This window comes from Theobroma cacao, chromosome 5 (genome assembly GCF_000208745.1).
Source record: "Theobroma cacao cultivar B97-61/B2 chromosome 5, Criollo_cocoa_genome_V2, whole genome shotgun sequence".
Classification (NCBI taxonomy): domain Eukaryota; kingdom Viridiplantae; phylum Streptophyta; class Magnoliopsida; order Malvales; family Malvaceae; genus Theobroma; species Theobroma cacao.
Window position 1 is genome coordinate 11,899,320 of NC_030854.1, and position 10,417 is coordinate 11,909,736.

Sequence of the window (10,417 nt, forward strand, 5' to 3'; positions counted from 1 at the left end):
TTCTACTCCCTGTCTTTTGCAATTCTGGCAGTAAGCACTTAGTCGACTAAGTGGTTTAGTTTCTCAATATTCTTCAGCCCGCCATTTCTCTAATTTTAATCTTGGCCAATCAACATTCTTCCTTATTCAGCTAATGAGCTTCCTCCTTGTTAAGCAGTCAAGTCTTATTATTTTTATCTCCTTTTTTGTTTTGATATACACTTGAAAGATTGATTTATTAATTTCATACATTAATTTTCCTGCATACTCAAGTAAAGGAATTAGACATAAATGAATGGGAATGTTTTATTATCATAAAAAACAAATGGAGCCAACAAAAATAAACTAATTATAAAACAACTAAAATAACTAAATTGTAATTAAAAATTAAGGACTTAACTAATATTTAATAACAAAATTGGACTAAAATAATTCTATAAAATAGAATTATCAACTGTCTGTTGTCCCCTTGTGTGCTTCTTAAAAATCTGTTAAATCTACTAGTTAACAGAGCTATCTCACCATTATCTTTCTCATCAACGTCATCACATTCAATATTGTTTTAATTTTATTCCTTAACTACCTTGAGAGCAATGCTCCTTTTTTTTGCTTCTTCTCTAACTACTTCCTTTCTTTCTTTCTCATGCCTAAGAGTCATCTCGTATGTGAGCAAGGATCCAAGGGCTTATCAAGCTTGAGGAAATATAAGTCCTTAGCTTCCTTTATGCTAGTCACCTTAGGTCTTCATGACTTTGCTAAGTAATGTAGGATTTTCTTCACAAGCTGCACCTTTACGAACTCTCTTCCTAAAGCCTTAAGTCCTCATATGATCTTTGTCAATCTTTCAAACGTTTCTTTAATAGATTCCTCATCTTTCATTTTGAATAGCTCATAGTCAAGTTTTGGCATACTAATCTTGATTCCTTTACTTGACCAATGCCTTCATAACAATTTTCTAAAGTGTCTCAAATCTCTTTTACAAAAGAGCACGTAGCTACCGTAGTAAATTCGTTCTCACTAAAAGCACATAAAAGTGTTGTAACAACTTTGTGATTCATGTGTATTAACTTTTTATCCTTATCATCCTATTCTGCTCTTGTTTTAATATGTTTCACACCATTAACAATTTTACTGGGAATGAGAGGTCCATCGAAAATAATATCCCAAAGATCCAGATCAATAGACTGTATAAAGTTTTAGCACCGCATTCTCTAAAGAGGTTAGTTCTCTCCTTTGAACAAAAGAGGTCACGTTGTCTCCTTGATAGAGATTGAGTCTGCACTTGGAGTTTCATTTTCCAATCTTGATAGATGCTCTACTACTTGATTTTCTATTCGTTTTTTATCACGAATCTCCAAATTGAACTCTTGTAGTAGAAGAATTCATTTTATCAGTCTTAACTTAACATCCTTCTTGGCAATCAAGTACTTGATTACTGAATGGTCTATGTAGATTAACATGTTTTCCCAACTAGATAAGAGCAGAATTTATCAAAAGCAAAGACTACATCCAAAAGCTCTTTTTCTGTTATTGTGTAATTTTTTTGTGCCTCATTTAAAGTTTTGTTGGCATAATAAATTGAGTGAAAGATTGTCTTTCCTTTGACCGAAAACAACACCTACCGTATACTTACTTGCATTACACATGAGCTCAAAATGGAGATTGTAGTTTGGACTTATGATGATAGTGCTAGGAACGACATGATTAGAACATCAACATAGCATATTAACAAAAACTAACACAAAATAAAAACCATGCCCCCTACCTTTAGATCACCTTGGTTGTTTAATGCAAAGTTAAACACCATAGAAAATCAAAAAAAGGTTTTTACCTGTCCAAATGATATCGTAATCAAATAGATTCCTTTTGGTGCTGAAAAACATGAACACCTTCTTGTGTGAAAGAATCCTAGCCACTCAATTGCTTAGCCTCCAATGTTACACACACGATTGCAACGGATTCTTTTTAAGGAGAGAGCTTTATGCCACGGGCTTGTGATAGCAAGTCGACAATGATTTGTCCTTTTTTCTTCTTTGTCTTCCAGCAAAGAATCAATAGCAAAGTTTTTTCAAAAACCCACCCAAGAGTGGCAGCACTTAAAAAAAAGAAACTAAGAAATGTTGGCTCAATTAGTTTTTGATGATAATAAAACATTCCCATTCATTTGTGTCTAATTTTTCTACTTGAGTGTGCAGGACAAATAATGTATGAAATTAATAAATCAATCTTTCAAAGTTTAATCAAAAGAAAAAAAAGGGGATAAAAATAAGGAGACATGATCGGTTAACGAAAAGGAAGCTCCTTAGTTGAATAAAAAAGAATGTTGGTTGGCTAAAATTCAAATTGGAAAAATGAAGGGTTGAAGAATCTTGAGAAACATAGCCGACTTAGTTAACCGAGATGTGAGTTAGTCGACTAAATGCTCTCTACCAAAATCTATACTTCAAGACAGAACCAACTTAGTCGACCAAGAAATGAGTTAGTCGACTAAATGCTCTCTGCCAAAATCTGTGACCAGAAGACAGAACCAACTTAGTAGACCAAGAAGAAAGTTAGTCGACTAAAAGCTCTCTGTTTGCAATTTGAACTAGAGCACTAGAAGATAGATTAATGGCTAAAACCAACTCTCAACTATTTCCAACAGCCATAAACTGCCAAACTGCCATCAGAGTTGTTTCTCCAAGCATAAAAGGGTCTTCTAATGGTTAGAAATCTGTTATTTAGGAGTTTTGGAAGAGATTTGAGTCATATAGAGCTGAAAAACCAGAAAATCTCCTCTGCATCTTTCTTCACTTAAACGCCAATCTTTTGTATTTGTATTTTGCACTCAACCTTGTACCATTTAGATTAACCTAGTGATCATAGGTACTTTCTTTTACTTCTCTACTTGTATTCTTAGAGTGAGGGAGTCACTCTAAGTGGTTGTTTCGAGCTAGGTTTGCTTGAATGTGTTAAGATTCTAACTTAGCCTTGAAAAATTAGGTGTTGGGTTTCAATTTAGCCTGTGAAAAACTATTGTGAAAGGTTTTGGCTGAGCTTGGAAAAAGTCATTGTAAAGCTTGGTGAAAGCTTGTGAATTTCACCAGTTCTTAGTGAAATTGTTTAAAAAATCCTTGGTTGGATAATCAAGGTAGTGGATGTAGGTCTTAGACCAAACCACTCTAAATTTCTATGCATTGTGTACTCTGTTTTTATTTTCTTTGTTCTAAAAATTAGTTCCTCATCTTGTCAAGAGTAGATTTGTGCTATTCACCCCCCCTCTAGCACATATAATTGGGACCAACAAGTGGTATCAGAGCTAGTTTCCTGTTCTTAAGGTCTAACACCCTTTGGGAGGATCCAAATGGCTCTCCAAAAATCCATAGCTGCTGAGGGACAATCAACAAACAGACCACCTCTATTTGATGGCTCTAACTATCCTTATTGGAGTACTAGGATGTCAATTTACATTAGAGATATAGATTATGAAATGTGGGATGTCATAACTGATGGACCCTTTATTCCCTCAACTTTCAATGTAGTAACCAATGAGTTGATGCCTAAGCCAAGGTCTAAATGGACCGAGGCTGAAACTAAGAGAGTCCAAACAAATTTTAAGGTCATCAATACATTGCATTGTGCCTTGACCCCCACTGAATTTAACAAAGTCTCAAGCTGTACAATAGCTAAACAAGTGTGGGATAAACTTAGAATAATCCATGAAGGGACTTTTCAAGTCAAAGAGTCCAAAATAACCCTATTGACACATAACTATGAAATGTTCAAAATGGAGCTTGGTGAAGACATCACCAGAATGCTAGATAAATTCACAAACATTAGAAATAAATTGAGTCAGCTAGGCAAACCAATACCTAAGCATGAAATAGTTAAAAGACTTCTTAGAAGCTTACCAAAAAATTAAAAGCCTAAAGTGACTACAATCCGAGAGGCCAAGGACTAAAATGTTATTACCTTAGATGGGATTTATGGTTCTCTCTTTACTCATGAGTTGGAGCTTAAAGAGGAAGAATAAGAAGATAAAAGGGAAACAAAGGAAAAGAAAAAGAGCATTGCACTTAAAGCCAGCATCCTTGAAGAAGAGCTAGAAGAGCTGTCATGTGATGATGATGATGACTTAGCTCTAGTTGCAAGGAAATTCAGAAAGCTTATGAGTAGAAGAAACTAGAGACTAGCTAGAAGAGGGTTTAGAAAAGATCAAGGTGCTTCATGGAAAATCATAACCAAAAATGACTCCAACAAAAAAGAGGAGTCGATCTGCTACGAGTGCAAGAAACTTGGCCACTTCAAGTCCGAATGTCCATTGCTGAAAGATGAGACTCAAAAGAAAAACAAGAAATCCAAGAAAGCAATTATCACAGCCCAAATACCAGAACAAGACCGACGCATGGGCTCAATGGGCATAGCCCACTAAGCCCAAGAAAGCCTTTTTATGCAAACCCGATCATCATTCCCAACCATCATTTCTAAAACCACATATTGAAATTCTGAACTAAAAATATTTCATTAATATTCTATAGTGACCTAAAACTCACAATTTTATTATGTCAAAATAATGTCAACTATTTGCCAACTCATAGTGGCATCGGTAATCAAATATACATAGTTGACTTATAATATGGATCCTAGCGGATTACATTACATATACGCATTCACGGGTAACAGACCCTTGACAGTCAATGGAGTAACCGTGGATGAAGGTACAGCTATTAAGATACCATAGTACCTACCAAGAAGGCGAGCATACGTGGATAACTTAACCTAGGTCCCAACTGCCTCCAAATCTGAAAACATGAAGTTTAAAAACGTGAATATAAAACTTAGTGAGTGAACATAAGAAGGGAATAAGCAATCGATAGGAAGAATTTGGAAATCATGATGCACTTGTTTCAAAAATAATGCAATTGATTTAATTTGTTACTAAAACCCCCTCATTTCAAACTTTGATTAATAACCTCATAGTATTGCAAAAACCCATGATCAATCCATGAAGTTAAATGGGTGAAAAATATGTCAAAATCAAGCAAGGTAGCAAGCATGGCAGCAAGTTTCTCGCTGCAGTGAGAAACAGTCTTAGTTTGCATATGTTTAACTTTTTCTATCATATCTCCCACTACAGAAGTCCAATTAACCTGATTTTTCCACTATTAGAAAGCTAAGAGATAGAGATAAAACTTTGATGATTGCCACTTTCCCCATTTCGGATGGGAATGTAGTCAAAATCTTCGTCCAAGTGAAAGCACTACACCAGAACCTGAGAGTTTCTCGCTGTAGTGAGAACTAGGCCAGTGTGACCCCCAAAACCTGAGAGTTTCTCGTTGCAGCGAAAGTGAATCTCGCTGCAGCAAGAAACAAAGCATTTTAATTGAAATAGGTCTTGTTACATCAAAAGCCATTTTCTTGTTGAAATGAAAAGCAATTTGACAGCAATTAACAATGCCAACTTGCAACACAATCACAAATATTTTCATAACTTTCTATAACACACACATGTATATACATATGCATTCATCATCATGTGCGTACTCCCTACTCGCACACTTCAACATCATCATGTGTGCACTCCCTACTCGCACACTCTAACATCATCATGTGTGCACTCCCTACTCGAACACTTTAACATCCTCACACAACATTATTCATCAATGCACAATGTATATTCATATACGTACATACCAACATAATATAGGAGCACATGGATTCATCTTTTTACACATTTTACATTTTCACAACATCAAAGCATTTTATCAAGGGCTTGTTCCCTGGCACACATTTTTAAACAAAGGTTGGATAAAATCATTCAAATGTTTCATCCAAATACATTTACACCTCCCAAAGCAAATTTTGAAATGCAAGTTCACTTACCAGTCTTGTTGATTCTTTTGCTTGACTCTAACCTCAACTAATACTCCAAATGGAAATGTGAGGCCTTGTTGGAACCTATACACACACAACATCACAACCAACCCAAATCGGCATTAATATAATTTCAAAAGCTCTTTCCTAATCAAGTTCTACTAGTTATTCCTAACTACCTTCCAATTGCAATTAAATTGCTAGTTATTCGCACTACTCTAGTCACCCTAAGAGTGAATAAACAACCTCAATGATAAAACACTCACAAACCCCATTGTTAGCCATTATCAACAACTAAAGAAATTTAACCTTAACTTATACTCACCTTGATAGTCTTTGTAGTTGAATTCTCTTTCAAAATTCTTCAAGCTAACAAGGGAAATCTCTTTTTCTCTCTTTACATGTCCAGCTAGTGAGAGGAAGATGGAAGTAAGACTTTTTAAGGGTTTTAAGGTGAAAAAGTGAAAGAGCACAAAGGTTCTATGAAAAGGTGCTCAAAAGCATGAAATTGAAGCTAGAAAGAGAAAGCTATGGAAGCTTTAAGGGAGGCTCCCATGGAGATAAAGAAATGTGAGAGGGAAAAGGAAGAAGAATTGGCTGGAAGCTGCTGAAAATTGCTGGAGCTTTAGATATTTATATCTAAAGTTTATCCATTTCTCACATAAATTACCAAAATGCCCTTCACATGGTGACTTTGTCTTCCTTATATCCTTTGTGCAACCTTTTACTTTTTTGACACTAGGGCAAGGTCCATAATAGTCTAGAAATACTCAGGTTCACGAAAACATAAAAATTTATACATGAGATGCAAAATGACCATTTTGCCCCTATCATGGAAATTATCATTATTTTTATCTTCGTCATTTATTTACCATCATAAACATCATTTATTCATTCCTTAGGCCTATTTAGACCTTAATATCATCAAAAAAACCCACTCGTAAGAACTCACCAAGAGAAATTATGAAATTACCTCTAGTCCGCATTATCGCTTCTACTTCTAGTTATGTGTCTATGGAGATCGAGATTTCACAGGTTCACTTCTAAATTACCTTTTTTAACTCGATAATTAACCTAAATTGGCATCCGTAAACTTTATTAGTTATCGTATTAAAATACGGGGTACTACAGTCTCCCCCATTTAAAATGAATTCGTTCTCGAATTCAAATCGGCGTAAGGTGAATAATCAAAGTTCTAAAGTTCTGCCACATCACTTTTGTTGGGCATTTTTAACATAGAATCTTGGTTTATGCATCATATCAACTTCCAATCTTATAGAAAACTCAACAATGTCATAGTATATATTTATGTGTACTACTTTTGTTGGATCAAAACAATATCATCCTTCATTTTATGAAGAGAATTCAAATAAGCTATTAATTCTGGTCACACCTCAATCAAATTGTCACGACCCAAATTTCGAGCCATGACCAATGCATGGGCCCAATGGACGTAGTCCACTAAGCCCAAGCAAGCCTATTAATATAACCTTTTCATCATTCCATTAAAAGTTGTTAAGTCATATTTTATGACTTTGAATCAAAATAATACTAAACATTGCCATCTCATACTGGCATACCAATCAAAGAGTACATATATTATCGAAACATAATTTAATAATTGACATTGGTTTGTCTATACATAACAAAAGAGTACTCAACTTCCAGCAGAGGGACTCAGACGAATGTCAAGCTACCGAATGCCGAGACACTTACCAAGGGTCGAATATATGAAAGCACTTTGACCTAGTTACCAGCTGCCTCGTGATCTGAAAACATGAACTTGAAAACGGTGAGTATAAACCCAGTGAGTGAACAAGCCAACATTAAGGAATGTTTAACAAAATCATGATGCATTCATTTTTCAAAACAATGCAATTTGTTTTAGTTCTTATTAAAACCCCTCATGTAAACCCCACATGAGTAAATCACTTTATGAAAAGGGTCCATGCTCAACAAAGGATTTGGAGAGTGAAAACTTTAATAGCATTCATGTGAATCAAGTCAAATAAACCACGGGTCCTTGCTGCAGCAAGAATACCTTTCTACTGCAGCGACACTTGATTTAAATTATCAACTAACCGAGGGTTTCTTAACTAGCCAAGTGTTTCTCACCAAACCTCCTCCTTTTAAACTTAATTCATTTATTCCTTAATGTTGGAAGTCCATGCTCAACTATGGTACCAAAGAAATGAAAAATAGGGCAGTAACCGAGCCAAATGAGGAGCAAAACAGAAAGTTTTTCGCTACAGTGAGATTCAATCTCGCTGCAGTGAAATTTTTGGTCATAAACAAAAAGTTTCTCACTACAGTGAGAAGCTACAATAACATGCTCATTGTAGTGATATTTCTGTCCAGCCTTACCCCTATAACTTGAGAGTTTCTTACTGCAGTGGGAATGAATCTCGCTGTAGCGAGAAACAAAGCAGTGAGAAAAATTTTCCTTCCTTTCAAGAAAAAGCCATCCTGTTGAAATGACAAATTCAACATAAAACACATAAAGGTTTCCAAAGTTCAACATGCCAAATTCATATGGATTTCAACCATAAACCATATACATTAGTTTTCATTCTCTAAACATATATATACATATACATACATGGATAAATACCAATACCACTATCATCACATCCAACTCATGTGCATCCCCCCACATCGTGCACATAGCCAGAGTCATCATGTGCGTCCCCCTACATCGTGCACACGAGCACTATCATCATCCATCTCCTTCACCACCACCATTATCGGCATGTGCATTCCCCCACATCGTGCAGACACACAGTTATAATCATCACAAAATATCAATCATCATGTACAACATATATATATATCTATATATATACCAATATAATGTAGTAGTGCATGAATCCATATCAACTGCATGTTACAACATAAAATCAATTGATCAAAGGCTTGTTCCTAAAGCACTCCTTTTAAGAAAAGTTGGATAAATCATTTAATTGTTTATGTAGCTACATTCATATTCCCAAAACAAGTTTTGAAATGCAATTCACTCATCGGTATTTTTGTTGAGCCTTTAATCGACTCTAACCTCCCTAATGGTCCAATTGGGGCTGCGGGACTTCGTTAAAACCTATCATCACATTAGCATCACCAATATGTCAATTCACATACTTATAAAGTCCAAAAGTTTTCTTTTAGCTAACCTTCAATGGCAATTTAAATTGCTATCTATTCTCTCTACCCTTATCACTTTAAAATGAATGAACATCCCAACTACCAATTCACCTATAAATCTAAACACTAATCCTTCTCAACACCAAAACTCAATTCTAGTGTACTACTTACCTTGGTAGCTTGTATTTGAAATTCTTTCCAAAACTTTCAAGCTATTTTTGAAGCTTCCTCTTTCTCTCTCTAAAACACCTAACTAGTGAGAGAGAGTATGAAAATAAGATTTTTCAAGGGTTTTAAGGTGAGAGAATGGAAGAGCACAAGGGTTTATGGAAAAGGTGCACCAAAAACATGAAATTTAGAGCTATTTGAGGAAGGTTGTGAAGCTTTCTTATCAAGCTTTCATGGAGGTTGGGAAGCAATGTGACAGAGAAAAAGAAGAAGAAGAAAAGCTGCTAGAGAATGTAGAAGCTATTGGAAAGAAGAGATATTTATAGCCCATGCTTATCCACTCCACTTAAATTACCAAGATGCCCCTCCACAAATTAGCTCGTTCTCTTCCAACCTTTTATACAATCGTTTTACTCCTTTGACACTGGGACAAGGTCCATAATGGTCTAGAAATGCTTGGGTTCATGAAAACTTTAAAATTCTAACCCGAGGTGAAAATTGACCATTTTGCCCCTATCATGGAAATCATCAAAATTTTTATTTCCTTGTCATTTTACCCATATTTTCATCATTTATTTATGAATTTGGCCTACTTAGGCCTTAATATTGTTTAAAACTTACTTTTAGGAGCTTACTAAGGAAATGACGAAATTACCCCTGATTAGGGATGTCGCGTCTATTACTAATTATGAGTCTATAAAGGTCAAGGTGTCAAGCCTAACTCTATAAAATATTTGCCATGTCATTCATGTGCTTGATAATATGTTTGCATACTTGGAAAGCCTAAAAAAATCATTAAAAGTCGGTAGTGAACCTAGTGGTACAACTAAGCTGAATTAAGCCTCGAACTAGTCCAAATAGAGATTTTAAGATGAAATTGAGAATTTTAAAAACCCAGAATGACTTAATATGGTGATTCGGATTTCGAGGATTGATTTGGAGTCAAATTGGAATTTTCATGATGTAGGGGCAAAATGGTCATTTTGCCACCCAAGGGCAAATTTAGAATTTTGCACCACCCAACACTTGTCGTGCCTAAGGATTTCATGCATTAACATTTTATATTATGGATAATTGAGATATTTTATGTGGTGGAGAAAGAAAGCTTAATTGTTAAGTGTTAAACATGGACCAATGGAATGGTGACAAGTGGCAAGCTTTCATTTCTTTATAATTTACATTAAAAATCAGCACATGACTCTCCCATTTCACTCCCATATGTTTGGCCTCACCAAGGAAAAGAGGAAAGAAAGAAAGAACAAAACCCTAGTTAGAAAAA